Source organism: Pelodiscus sinensis, chromosome 4 (genome assembly GCF_049634645.1).
Source record: "Pelodiscus sinensis isolate JC-2024 chromosome 4, ASM4963464v1, whole genome shotgun sequence".
Taxonomy (NCBI): Eukaryota; Metazoa; Chordata; order Testudines; family Trionychidae; genus Pelodiscus; species Pelodiscus sinensis.
Genome location: NC_134714.1, coordinates 76844932 through 76859517, shown reverse-complemented (window position 1 = coordinate 76859517; position 14586 = coordinate 76844932). Strand labels below are relative to the sequence as shown.

General features: G+C 50.5%; 1 long non-coding RNA gene across 1 annotated transcript; it reads right to left on the bottom strand.

The window, feature by feature from the left end:
• Positions 1-7490: 7490 nt before the first annotated feature.
• On the bottom strand, positions 7491-12503 carry LOC112546017 (uncharacterized). Its single transcript, XR_012903200.1, has 3 exons — positions 12294-12503; positions 11720-11851; positions 7491-7912 (listed from the first exon to the last, which is right to left on the bottom strand). It is a non-coding gene; the product is annotated as an uncharacterized LOC112546017 (long non-coding RNA).
• Between the last annotated feature and the right edge of the window lie 2083 nt (positions 12504-14586).

Sequence of the window (14586 nt, the reverse complement as noted above, 5' to 3'; positions counted from 1 at the left end):
ACTTTATACTGAGGATACAGGCAAGATCAGTGACAGTCCTCTAGTGCCCTTCCCACAATACCCACAAAGGGACAGACAAGTCATCCCCATTTACAAGGAATCTCAGGGCAAAGAATCATAGCATAGCCCCTTCAAAGATAGAGAGAGAGAAGGGTGCAGAAGCAAAGTAAAACACTAATACTTGGGCTAGGCTAATCTGAGTGCCCAGATTTTGGTTAAATGTGCAATGTAGACATATGTTAGGACATCGTAAGTAGGAGATGACAGAAGTGAGAGGAGGTGGAAGACAAAGAAGATGCTTGGATGGAACTATCAGGTCACAAGGCTTTTCTTCCCTCAGGAAAGCAGGTCTGTCATAGGGAGGATTTTACACGTGTGCACCAGGGGGCAACAGACTATCAACTCTCGAAGGGTATGTCTACACTACAGCACTAATTCGAACTAATTTAGTTTGAATTAGTTAAGTCAAACTAAGCTAATTCGAATTAGCACATCTAGACTTAAAAACTAGTTCGAATTAGCATTTTGTTAATTCGAACTAGCATGTCCACACTGAGTGGACCCTGAACTGAGGTTAAGGATGGCCGGAAGCAGTGCCGGCAGGGCATCAGATTAGGACTTAGAGTATGGAGCTGCTGCCTCAGGCTAGCCGAGGGCTGTGCTTAAAGGGACCCGACTCCCACCCCGGACAGACAGTTCTCAGGGGTTCCCCGCTTGCAAAGAAGTCCTGGCTTGGAGTGCCCTGAGTGCCCACACTCAGCACATCACAGCACTCGGCCATCAGACCAGCTGCACTTGCCGCAGGCTGCCATCTGGAGGGGGGCGTCAATCAAGGGGCTTCAGGAGAGCTTCCACCCCGAGGAGCCCACAGAGCCAGCCCAGTCCTCCCCATCGGGGGTTCGTACCCCATTCCTCCCTCACCTCCTTCCACTTACCCTTCCCTAACCCCCCTTCCTGATGTACAAAATAAAGGACACGTGTACTCAAAAATAGAAACTCTCTTTATTGAACAAAACTGGGGGAGACTGGGAAAAGGAGGTGGGAGAGGGGAAGAGAGAGGGTGGGAGAGGGGAGGGCAACTAAAATGATCAGGGGTTTGGAACAGGTCCCATATGAAGAGAGGCTAAAGAGAATGGGACTTCTCAGCTTAGAAAAGAGGAGACTGAGGGGGGATATGATAGAGGTCTATAAAAGCATGAGTGGTGTGGAGAGGGTGCATAAAGAAAAGTTCTTCATTAGTTCCCATAATAGAAGGACTAGAGGATACCAAATGAAATGAATGGGTAGCAGACTTCAAACTAATAACAGAAAGTTGTTCTTCACAAAGCAAATAGTCAACCTGTGGAACTCCTTGCTGCAGGAGGCTGTGAAGGCTAGAACTAGAACAGAGTTTAAAGAGAAGTGAGATAAAGTCATGGAGGTTGGGTCCATGGAGTGGTATTAGCCAGGAGGTAGAAATGGTGTCCCTGGCCTCTGTTTGTGGAAGGCTGGAGATGGATGGCATGAGACAAATGGCTTGGTCATTGTCTTCGGTCCATCCCCTCCAGGGTCCCTAGTGTTAACCGCTGTCGGCAGACAGGCTACTGGGCTAGATGGAGCTTTGGTCTGACCCAGTACAGCCCTTCTAAGCTCGGGGCTCAGGGTCGGGGGTCTCACTGGACCACCTTGATTTTCATGCCAACTTGCTCCTGGATGGCCAGGCTGACAGCTATCCTGCCCTAGATGGCCACTTTCCTGTGCCTAGTGCGGAGGTCGTGGATGAGGTCCATGATGTCTGCACTAGACCAGGCGGGCGCTCGCCTCTTGCAGACCTGGGCAGGCTCCTGGGAGCCGCCAGCCTGGTCCCGGGAAGAGGCAGAAGGCTGGGTGGCAGCGGGTGGCTGGCTCGAGCCGTGCCAGGTGCAGGGTCTGCTGGCTGGGTGCTGGCAGGCTTGCAACTGGCACGGGCACCGTAGCCAGCCTGTGCCCCTTTAAGGGCTCCGGGGCCGGGAGGGGGGCAGAAGAGTTTCCCTGGCTTGGCCCAGAGTGGCCACCAGGGCAAGCTGGGGAGGGCTAGCCTCCCACTAGTTCAAATTAAGTGGCTACACAGCCCTTAATTTGAACTAGTTAATTCGAACTAGGCATTAGTCCTCGTAGAATGAGGTTTACCTAGTTTGAATTAAGCGCTCCGCTAGTTCGAATTAAGTTCGAACTAGCGGTTTGCATGTGTAGTGCCTATCAAAGTTAATTCGAACTAACGTCTGTTAGTTCGAATCAACTTTGTAGTGTAGACATACCCAGAGATACTGTGTCTGCGTCCAGCACACTGTCTCTGTCTAGGACCAGCTGCAGCTGAGTTACTCCCTTCTTATCCCACAGTGCAGGCCCTGGATGATTGCCATTGTCATTCCCTTTATTTTTATCTCCAGTTGCTCAAGAGTGTCTCACCTATGTATGTGTTTCACAGGAATATGAAAACTTCTTGTAGATGTACTAAGGGTACTATATTTTGTTCAGCTGCACTCACTTTTTGGTTCACCCAGTCCTCTCCTGCTCTGATGCTGTATCACATATTCTAGCCTGTTAACTAGCCTGTTAGCTAGTTGCTAGGAATAAGCTCCAGTTTGTCTTCTATCAAGAAACAATGTAACTGAGTTTTCCTGAGAATGTACTGTGCAAAAAAATGGATGCAGCCTCCATTGCCTTCCTTTTATCAGCTAGTAGGGGGCAGACAAGTACTGAAAATGGTGGAACTCCTCTCCCCCTCCCCTTCACAACTTCCTATAGTCATATTGACTCAGGAGACAGAATTTCATCCTCTGCTTTTCTGATGATTTGCAGTTGGTGGGTTTCTTTTTAAGTGCAATACAGCACACCTTGTGTGACGGCTAGATAATCAGAACTAAGAGCCGCTACATGAGAAAAGAAAGTGGGGAGAAGGCCATTGGTCTGTCTGGGGAAAATGCTGAAAACACAAATAAGTAAGACGGGCTCTGCTTAAAAAGCAGTATAATGAACAGAGATGGATGCCTGGGTCTCACAAACGATGTAAGATTTCCCATCATAGCAAATGATATTCAGAGTTGTTGAGCTGCTAATGAAACCTTATCGGAATGCATGAAGGTGACCTCCCATGGAAGGAAATATAAAACAAAATGTGTATAAAACAATCACTAGATCAAAGCAAGTTTTCTATCTGATTGAAGTAAATGTTAACACCCTAAACAACACACTCCCCAGCATGGCTTGCAGCTTTCTGCCTTGGGTTTAGCCAAGCAAACCATCAATGCTACTGACCTACCAGTTTCCTAAGATGGAGGTGGGAGGGCTGATGACTGAAAGGCAATGGGACACAGAACCTTTCACCTTTAAATTGCTAGTTCTAGTCTAGCCCAATTCATTAGTGTCTGAAAGTTAATCCCATCTACTTGTTGCTTAATGGTCAGTGTGAAATGGATTTGGGGGTCTTGCTTCATTTCCTACTGAGCATGTGTCCATGCCACAGATCCATCATTCCAGCTAGCAGTAACATCATTTGGCCAGTCTGTCTATTTAATTCTTGTTTATACCACCCATCACTACAATGTCTGACAGCCTCTCTCTGGGCTGATCAAAGCCAGATTACGGGGGGACTTAGCCAGGCAGCTGCTCGGGGCGCCAACCTATGGGGGGCACCTGATGACTGCCTTGCACCCGGCCACGTGGCGCCCCTTAGAGCTGCAATCAGGCACCGCGCACTTGATTGCAGCTGTAAGGTGCACAGCGCACCGGGGGGCGGGGCCACGCATGTGTCGCGTGCCCACTGCCTGGGGTGCAGGAATGACTCGAGCCAGCCCTGGCTGATATTCAGTAATAGCTTTGCCTTGCCTGACTCCCAGAAGTATAGCCCATTCAGTCATGTGCCAGACACACCAGAGGTCAAGGTGAGGAGTGAAGCTTACAAAGGTAGGAGCTACCCAGCTAAAGCTTTAACCCCCTTCCATACCCAAACATTGTGCCCCAGTCCTGAGCCCCTCTCAAGCACTCAAACTCCCTTCTGGAGCTTGTATTTCACATCCCCTTTTGCACACCAACTCCCTCCCCTAGGCTCATTCCAAAGCTCCCTCCCTTACTCTGAAACCCTGGGTCCTAGCTCAGAGCCTGCACTCCCTCCTGCACCCCAATCTCTTGTCCCAGCCTGGTGACAGTGAATGAGGATGGGAGAGAGCGAGCAAAGGGGCAGGGAGGGGGAAGAATGAGCAGGGCAGGGCCTTGAAGAAAAGGATCAGGGCAAGGGTGTTTGAGTTTGTGAGATTAGACAGTTGGCAACCCTATTCTCTCCCCTTCTCTTCTCCTCATCCTACCTCCTTTGCTCTGCCCTCTCCCCCTTCAGGGACTCAGTTGTAGGCACAAGGACCTAGGAGGCAGTAGGACCTAGTGGGCAGCATCCAGCCTCTGAGGCAGGACACAGAGTGTAGCAGCAAAGACACTCTGTCTTGTTCCATCCACTCCCCATGAGCTAAAGCATTCTGGGGAATGGAGTTGGGGTGCAGGGGTGCCCATTTTTTGGAGCCTCTCAGTTGGTTAGGGTCCTTGAGCTGGAATCCATCAGCCCAGTGGCTAATCCACCACTGATGCTATGAGTGAAGAATCTCCAGACCTGCCAATGCAGCACCTTTAACCATCATCACATCATTAACTCTGTGTGAGTGTTTGCATACGCATGTGAGTATATATCAATTTGGTAGAATATGCTGGATAATGGAACAAGAATTAAATAGTAATGGTGAGGAAAAGAATTGTCTCCAATATGCTGCACAAGGACAAATCCAATGCTTAATCTGATGCAAACTTAATTACTTTTCCTTAAACAAAAGGCAAGGACAAGCAGAAAAGTTGATGTTCTGGACACTTACCGCCTTCCTCAGAACCAAGCAATTACATTTGCATCAGATACATTTTGGATTACATCTCTTATTCTGAGGGTGGACCAGAAGTGTCTCTTCAGTTTCTGATAAGAAACTGAGCACCGCATGCTTAAAGTACTAAGTGAAAGGTGCAAGCTCCCTGTGCCCACCAGCTCTCTTAGCTTTGGCTTTTTTCATCTTTATTTCTGAATCTCTCTCTTAGCTATAGTTACCAGATCCTCGTGTGGGATAATTCTTGTTAAATTCACCAGTTTAATGCATTATATATCCTCTCCACTGTTTTTGGCCAATTCAGCTTCACTAATACCCACTCTTATGTTCCTAGCAAGCTGGAGACTCTTTACCTTTTATAACTTATGGGTGACATTCTGGCTGACCCACATAGGTACATTGGGTGGGGGGGGGGGGGAAGAGGAAACACACTGCAAACCACCCTCTGGACCACTTGTGCATGTGTACAGAAACCCTGCCTTCGCCCAACCTAAACTATCTCTGTTCAGCCAGTACATCTCCCCCACCACTGCATTCTAAGATCCTCTTCCAATAAAAGTCAAAGACACAAGAATGTCTTATTTGGTCTACTTCCTCTGATGTGAAAGGCAGTAACTGTTACCCCCGGGTTGTCAAACTCTCCAACAGTGACAACTTAGCACTCCAAACAGTGTAATGAATAAATTAATAGGAATTCAGAGATTCTCTTTGATCAAGGAATATTGCAAATAAGAATGCTCTTCTCTGACACTGAAGTTTATTAGTGTTAAGCGCCCACAAACATAAGCAATATGTTAAGAACATCCCAGATATTTACCTTCATTATGAGATGGTACTGAGTAATCAGCAGTAGGTCAGAGCTGGTCAAATACTCCCTGCCAGGAACTAAAAATGTGAGGAAAAAGTTTCTCCCAGAACAGCATCAAGGACTGCTTCTAAATACATTCTATTATCTAAACTTTTTATAGCTATCTTCTACAAAAACACATAAATTATAATGGCCCCTTCTAAATTACTACTTTTCCTATCTTCAATAAACGTTTATTATCCAAAGAGTCTAGACTCTAGGCTGTTCACCCACATATATTTTATTCTCAATTATTTACTTTTTCCTCCACTTCTCAGACCGCCTGTACTAACTAGCGAAACTGCCAGCAGGTTTGACCTTGCTTCTGAAAGCCTGCCTCCAAATTAACACTTAACTGTAAGTGACATTTCAGAGTGGCTGAGTGCACATAATATGGGTGCAATTAGCTTGATCATATTCTGGGGTATATTCACCCCTCAAGTTCAAGACAACACAGTCAAACACACAACAAACTGCAATAAAGCACGGATGCCATCTCAAACCCCTGCTTGTTATATGAAAAGTGTTGTGGGTCTTTAAAGTCTGTATTTGAGTGTCCCTTTTGCTAATGTATTCATGTGCACATTCAAATAGAGATTTGGGCATGAAAACTGGTCTTTGTAGTATTTAAATTCCCAAGAACCACCAGCAAGCTCAACTTCTCTCTTCACCCTTTGGCAATGGGTGAGCTGACTTTCATGTCACCACTTTCAAGAGTCCTTACCAAGTAAAATGCTTTCCAAGTCTGAAATCAATGGAGTTACAACAGGACTGAATTTGGCCCATGGTCTTGTGAACAAAACGTGCATGAGCGGTAACATTACTGAGACAAACAGCACCTGACCAATCTGCCCAAAGGGACTGTCACAAATCCTAACAAGCAATGATGTTTCTGGTACCTTGTACAGCTGTCCTAATAAACCATTTACAGAGAGGCCCCCAAAATGGTTCCAGCATATTTTTACCTTTGATATGTACAGCAACAGTGGCGGTTGTGCAGAGATTTGGGACACTGCTGTCAAATCAGTGAATTAATAAGAAGAGCAGCTCTCTCCTCCACTGTCATTGTTACGAATGGTCTCACTGACAGCCATCTGTCAGGTTTTGATATTGATACTAGAAAATGAGCCTTGGAATTACATAATAGTGGTAGCTCTTTAGAAGTGATCCATTGCCCACACAGTGTGCCAAGCCGGGGGGGGGGAGGGTGGGGGGAGGAAATGTGGTGAAGTGCTCAGACTGTGAGTGTTCTACAGTTGGACTGGCAAGTGCAAAGCTGCTTATATGATAATCAGCCCATTAGATAGTGAGCAGCTTGAAAACATGGGCAAGAGGGGATGTCACGCTTTGTCCCCTCTGTCACGATTCGTTCCTTCCCCCCCCCCCTCTTTGTGATAGCTTGGTCAGTGATCCAGGCCTGCCCAGGCAGAGTGGGGGGTCCGGGCCCACCCTCTCTCCGGATCCCGACCCAGGGACCTAATGTCAGAAGTGTGTCTCCTGACGGTAACAGGTGGGGTGTCTACCCCAAACGCACCTGCTCTCGGGGTTCCACGGCCCACCCTGGGTCTCTTCCACTCTGCCGGGCAGTGACTGCCCTCCCCCCTCGCGCTCCAGCCAATTCCCCTCCTTCCGTACCTTCTCCCCAGCTCCTTTCCCCACTCTCCCTTTTATTTCCGAGCCCCTTCTCGGCGCCGCTTTTACCCCTCACTTCTGGGCGCCCCTCCCTATTCTGCCCGTGCACGCCTATGACATCCTTGCCGCCCCCGGGCGCGTCCTGATGACGCGCCAAGCCTCCGGCTTCCTGTTGTGCCGTGGCAATCATGGTCGCAGTGGCGGTTACCTCACCGGCACCTGCGGCTCACGGCGCTGGTAAGTGACGGGGTTGCTTCACCCCATCACACATCTCCCCCCCGTCTCTCTTTCAGGAAGTTGTTGGCGAGGGGTTTGCCTCTCCCTCTCCCTCGTTTCTTCTTGACCCGTACCTCTGTACTCACCATTCTCTCCTGCTCGTCTCCCGGCAGTCGAGAGAGGCAATCGGCATTCTGATTGTCTTTACCTGGTCTATGCCTTACTTCGAAATGGTATGGTTGCATACTTAAATACCAGCGGAGTATCCTCACATTTGTGTCCTTCATGGTTCGCATCCACGTCAGTGTCGCGTGATTGGTCACCAACGTGAAGTGGTTTCCTATGAGAAAATACCGTAAAGAGTCTACCGCCCACTTGATGGCTAGCGCCTCTTTTTCTATTGTGGCGTAATTTTTCTCTGCTTAAGTATACCACTGGGTATTCTACCCTGCCCTCCTCTTGCACTAGTACCGCCCCAAGTCCCACCTCTGACGCATCCGTCTGTAACATAAACGGTCTCTCAAAGTCTGGTGGTCGTAACACCGGCTCCGATGTCAGACATTTACGTAATGTCTCAAACACTCGCGCCTCTTGGGGTGTCCACAATACCTTTGGGGGTTGATTTTTTTTGGTGAGGTCCGTCAAGGGGGCAGCCAACAAGGCGAAATGTGCTATAAAACACCAGTAATATCCCGCCAGGCCTAAAAACTGGCGAATTTGTCTCTTTGAGTGAGGGCGGGGGTAATCCCGGATCGCTTGTACCTTATCCAGTAGAGGTTTCAGCTGCCCGTTCCCCACTGTGTATCCTAAATAAGATACCTCCCTCTTACCGAACTGCACTTCTTCGGGTTCGCGGTGAGTCCAGCCCATTGGAGCGTTAGTAGTATGGCTTCCAGTTGCCGGAGGTGGTCTTCCCAGGAACTGCTGAAGATGACTATGTCATCGATATAGGCAGTCGCATAGTCCCGGTGAGCCTCTAGGACTTGGTCCATTAGTCGTTGGAAGGTGGCTGCCGCGCCATGCAGTCCGAACGGCATGGTGACGAACTGGAATAGGCTGAAGGGGGTGGCGAACGGCGTCTTTTCCTTCGCTGAGGGCAACAGTGGGATCTGCCAATCAGTTGACAGGTACTGGCCTGTCCTAGCCGCTCCAAGAGCTCGTCAACTCTAGGCATGGGGTATGCGTCGAACTTTTAAATTGCGTTTACTTTACGGAAGTCAATACAAAACTGCATGGTCCCGTCCTTTTTTGGGACTAGCATGATTGGGCTACACCAATCACTTCGCGACTTCTCCACTACCCCCCACCGGACCATATCCTGCAGCTCCCGCTGTACAGTTGCCCATAACTTTCGGGGTATGGGGCGCATGGGGTCTCTTACTTTCTGGCCGGGGTTTGTGTCGATCTCATGGCACGCCATGGTCGTCTTTCCAGGTCTGCTTGTTAGGCTAGCCGCCGCTTGTTGTAATACCTCCCATAGTTGATCCTGTTGGGTGCAATTCAACCCTGCCTCCATGGGGCTAGCCGTCCAAGTCACCTCCTCCTCCCCCCACGGCCCAAACTCGATGTCAGCATTAAGAGCTTCTACCGGGGGGGCCTCCCTGGGTACCCAGCACTTCAGTAGGTTTATGTGATAGACCTGGGTCTTGCAACGCCTACCCCCTACTTGTACCTCATAATCCACCTCCCCGATTCTTCTCGTCACCCGGTAGGGTCCTTGCCATTTGGCTAACAGTTTGGAATCCCCCGCTGGCAACAATACCAGCACCAGGTCACCCAGGTTAAAGGTTCTCGTCCACGTCCATTTATCATAATGGCGGGCTTGCGTTTCCTGCGCCTGCTGCAAATTCTCTTGGGCCCATCGCCCTATCGTCCACATCTTATTTTGCAATTTGACCACGTATTGGATGGCCCCTAGTGCCATTGAGGTTTGTTCTTCCCACCCCTCTCGCACCAGGTCTAATATTCCCCGGGGCCGCCTCCTGTACAGCAACTCAAATGGGGAATACCCCACCGAGGCCTGAGGTACCTCGCGTATTGCAAAGAGCAGGGGCGGTAATAATTTATCCCACTCTCGAGGGTCGTCCTGTGCCAGCCTTCGCAACATCGCTTTCAGTGTTTGATTAAAGCGTTCAACCAGCCCGTCCGTCTGGGGGTGGTATGCCGCTGTGTGGATCTTCTTAACCTGTAACCACTTGCACAATTCTGACACTAGGCATGATACCAAATTTGGACCCTGGTCGGTCAGGATTTCTTTGGGGAGGCCGACCCGTGCAAACATTTTCATTAGCTCGTCGGCTATCGCTGCCGCGTTAGTCTTACGCAGGGGAACGGCTTCTGGGTAGTGCGTGGCATAATCTACCACCACTAATATGTACTGGTATCCCCTCCATGTGTGCTCAAGGGACCCTACGAGGTCCATACCCACGCGCGCAAAAGGTTCCGCCACCAGCGGCATGGGTACCAGCGCGGCTCGGGGCACCCTCGCCCCCGACATCCGTTGACATTGGGGGCAGGAGGCACAAAAATTCTTAATATCCTGGTAAAGGCCGGGCCAATAAAATCGTTGGAGTACCCGTTGCTGGGTCTTCTCCATCCCTAGGTGCCCGGCCCACGGGTTGTCGTGCGCCAGTTCCATTACTCGCCACCTGTAAGCTCTAGGCACAACCAACTGGGCTTCCTCCTCTTCTCGCTCCGCGCTCCCCGGGATTCGATACAACTTATCTCCCTGGATCTTGAAGTACGGTCCTTGCCTGCGTTCCTCACCTGTTCCCCCAGCTCCTACTGCGGGCGTCCGCACGTTCTCCCAAGCATGCCGGAGTGTTGTGTCCTCTCGCTGTAAGACCAGAAAGTCTCCCGCGTCCACTACTAAGGCTGCCGCTGCTCCCCCCTCCTGCTGAGCTTGGCGCATGCCTCCCTCTTTCTGGGCCACCCAAACGGCTTTTACATCTCCTCTCCGGGTGTGGTCCCCTCCTAGTAGGAGTTGTCTAAATCCAGGCCAGTCTCGGCCCAACAATACCGGGCAGGGTAACCGTCATGTTACCACCACCCGCAGCGGCCCCCCTCGTTGTCCATCCTGTAGGACTACTCGAACTGTCAGATAGGATCGAGTGTCCCCATGCACACATTTAATCCACACCTGGGGGTGTTTGGGCATTCCCCCTTTTAGAACGTCTTCTCTTACTAATGTCTGCCCGCACCCTGAGTCTAACACGGCCTCCACTGTTTCCCTGTTCAGGCTCACCCTCTGCGTAATCCGGGCCCGGCTTACCTCCTGTCGCGGTACCCTCCGAGGAGTGGGTTGCCCATACGTACAGTCCATCATGGGGCATTCTCTGTGGAAGTGGCCCTCCTGTCCACACTGGAAGCAGGTTGGCCTCGGCAGCGGGACCGTCTTGACCTCTAGGCCTTTTTCCTCATTGTTTCGTGCCTCCCCTTTCTCCTTTCTCTCTGGGCTGTGCCATACCGGGGCTAGCCGCCGCTCTGGGCCTCGCCCTGGTGTACTCTTTGGGCCTGCCCCTTCATTGCTCTGTCCCTCCTTCCCTCACAGGCTAGGGCCTCCCCGCCCTGCTACGTTCCTCTGAGCCTTCTGCCGCCATGAAATGTTCCAATAATGTTACCGCCTCTTCCAGGGTCCCCGGCAAATGGCGGTGTACCCAACATTGCCCTTCTGGGGGAAGCACCTGCAAGTATTGCTCCAACACCACCAGATCGGCCACCTGAGCCGCCATCCTGGTGGCAGGTTCCAGCCACCATAGCCCTGCCTCCCTGATCCACTGAGCCACCGCCCGGGGTCGTTCTCCTGGTGAGTACTTGGCCGCCCAGAACCTTTGTCTGTAGGTCTCCGGCAAGATGCCCAGCTGATCGAGTATCGCCTCTTTTAACTTATAGTAACAGAGAGCGTCCCGGTCTGACATGCCCCTGTAGGCTAACTGTGCTGGGCCGGAGAGGTACAGGGCGAGTATCGTGGCCCAGTGTTCCTGGGGCCATCGGGCCACCGTCGCTACTCATTCGAATGTTACCAAAAATGCCTCTGCGTCATCCTCAGGCCCCAATTTGGCTAACCTAATTGGGAGGCGAGAGCTTATTGTCCCATCATCGTCTCCGCCCACGGGTCCTGTCACACTCCCTCCGTCCCTCAACTCACGGACCAGCTGTCGCTGCTGCTCCCGAAATTCAGACGTCAGCTGCTGCAATGCTTCGGTCTGTTGCTGCTGCAACTGGCGCTGACTTTCCACCAGCCATTCCACGATTTTATCCACCTCCATCGCGCTTGTCCCTTTAAACAACAAATACAGCTACTCCCTGTCGTATGTCCTTAGAGCAGGACCCCGATTGATACCCATGTTCTCCACCACGTGTCACACTTTGTCCCCTCTGTCATGATTCGGTCCCTCTCCCCCCCCCCCTTGTGATAACTTGGTCGGTGATCCAGGCCCGCCCGGGCAGAGTGGGGGGTCTGGGCCCACCCTCTCTCCGGACCCCGACCCAGGGCCCTAACATCAGGAGTGTGTCTCCTGACGGTAGCAGGTGGGGTGTCTACCCCAAACGCACCTGCTCTCAGGGTTCCACGGCCCACCCTGGGTCTCTTCCACTCTGCCGGGCAGTGACTGCCCTCCCCCCTCACGCTCCAGCCAATTCCCCTCCTTCCGTACCTTCTCCCCAGCTCCTTTCCCCACTCTCCCTTTTATTTCCGAGCCCCTTCTCGGCACCGCTTTTACCCTTCACTTCTGGGCGCCCCTCCCTATTCTGCCCGTGCGCATCTATGACATCCTTGCTGCCCCCGGGCGCGTCCTGATGACACGCCATGCCTCCGGCTTCCTGTTGTGCCATGGCAATCATGGTCACGGCGGCGGTTACCTCACCGGTGCCCGTGGCTCGCGGCGCTGGTAAGTGACGGGGTTGCTTCACTCCATCACAGGCGAGATACATTCACTGCAGAGAGAAAAGAGAGATGTCTAGAGGGGAAGAATAACGCCCTCTGAGATTGCTGTGGGGGTATTTTTATGAGTCAGATTCCCAACCCCTTGTGAAGTAGATATGGCACAGAAATGGTCCTTTAAGAGGATTGAACTCAGGTTCATCAGTGCCACTCTTAGCTCAGCTCCCCAGGGGGAGCTAATGAGTGATAAAAGGTCAGATGACTAAGCATAGGTCTGCAAGGTGGAAATAAGGACAGTCTATGCCTCAGTAAGGGGTTCTGAACAGAAACCATCTCCCTGAGGAGAACAGCCCTGGCACAACAGGATACTACAGGGAGATGAGCGTATGGGGTCAGCACCCTATAAAAAGTGGGAGACATAGGAAGAAGTCCTAGGAAGAAAGAAGCAGGGTAGATGTTTAGGGTTCCTGGGGCTGAGAACTCATAGCAGAAGGTGGGGGTGGAACCTGCCTATTGTTACCCCAAAATTCCCGCTGGAAACCAACCAGGGTTACACTAGTATGGATTTATTGATTGAGGAATTAACACTCCATTATATGTACTATATGGTTAAACTAAAGAGGACAGAGTTGCCACTAAAGGTTTAAACTAAAAGGGAACACACACACACACACACACACACACACATTCCTGCCATCAGGCATATGGGTTGCAGAAGGAGCTGATTCTAGAGGGTCTATCTGCTGATCATAGCTGGGGAGCTGGTCAGAAAAGAAAGAGAGCTTCTAAGAAAAGGGAGCTTCTGCCACATGCTCTCTCCTCTTATTGCCTCTGTACAACTCTTGTGACTCATTCACATTTGTCTTCAGGGAGGGTGCCCAGACTTCCCTTGATCCAGCAGAGCAGCCCTGACTTCTTGATTGGTCTGATGACTCATCATCTGGCTCCACATGCTCAGCCTTGCAGTTTCTAATTCCAAACACACAATAGTCTCTACTCACACCCACATTCATATCTCAGGGGAGAATGCAGGTTAGAGCAAGTTACAAGCAGAGTGGATGAAAGTTACGAAAAGTTACAAAGTTGCAAGGTTTTACAAAGGTTACAACAAGTTGCAGAGTTTAAAAGGCAAGGCAGCTGAAACAATTACAAAGCTTCAGAGAATCATGTACAAATCCTCAGTAATGAAGTGATTTAGAAGACCACTGCCCTGCCTCCCCCCGCCAACACACACACACATACACACACACACAGAGCAATGCAGTCAGCAGGAGGTTTTTGTTAGTCTCTGAGTCATGTGTTGGCAGGACCTTACAGTTTAGTGCATTTCCAGAAAATCCACATGTAAAATCAAGTAATTGCTCAGGCAGAGGCTTTATGCAACGCCTATGTCTCCTTGATTTGCTCCACCTATGCTTGTCAGGTGGGCTGGGGAGAGATCCTGCAGTAAGGCTGCTGAAACTGGAAAGGAGTTCTGGGCTGCAGTATGGCACAGCAGATGGTGGGGGGGATGCACCTGTTCTGTACTGAGAGCAGCAGCCTGAGATATTGCTACCATTTGTACCCTGTTTTTTGTGCAACATCCTTTCAAGGCAGAAATGAAGTCACAGCCCCTGTCCACAGAACTCTGGGCAGCTATTGTCCTCTGTGATGTGATTAAGAACAGAACCCTTTTAGCCAGCCAATGGAGCTGTCTCACCAACAGCCTGTTGCTGATATCCACCTCTCCACTTTGCATTTGTCCACTGGATACTGAAAGTATAAATCTTGAGCCAAATTCTGCTTTCAGTGTAAACCCAGAGTAACTCCACTGGGGTCAACAGTATTACTCCTGCCTTGCACTGGTGTATATGAAAACAGAATGTGCCCTCCCCTCCCCCAGTTACTGAAAATAAGAGGAATGTAAAAGATCTGCCAAGTGACAAGCAGCTTTTAGTCTGAATTGGGCTGGTTTACTGCCCTATCAAGCAGGAGACAGTCAGTGTAGTTATAGTGCTGCAGTATTGCTCAATAATGACTCTTTCAGATGAAGGTGCAGTACTGTTAGGTAACAAAGTCCCCTCCAGTTGTCCTCCATCAGAAGAATGGTGATTGTGATTTAAGGTCTTTAAGATGGCAGGAAGGGAAACATT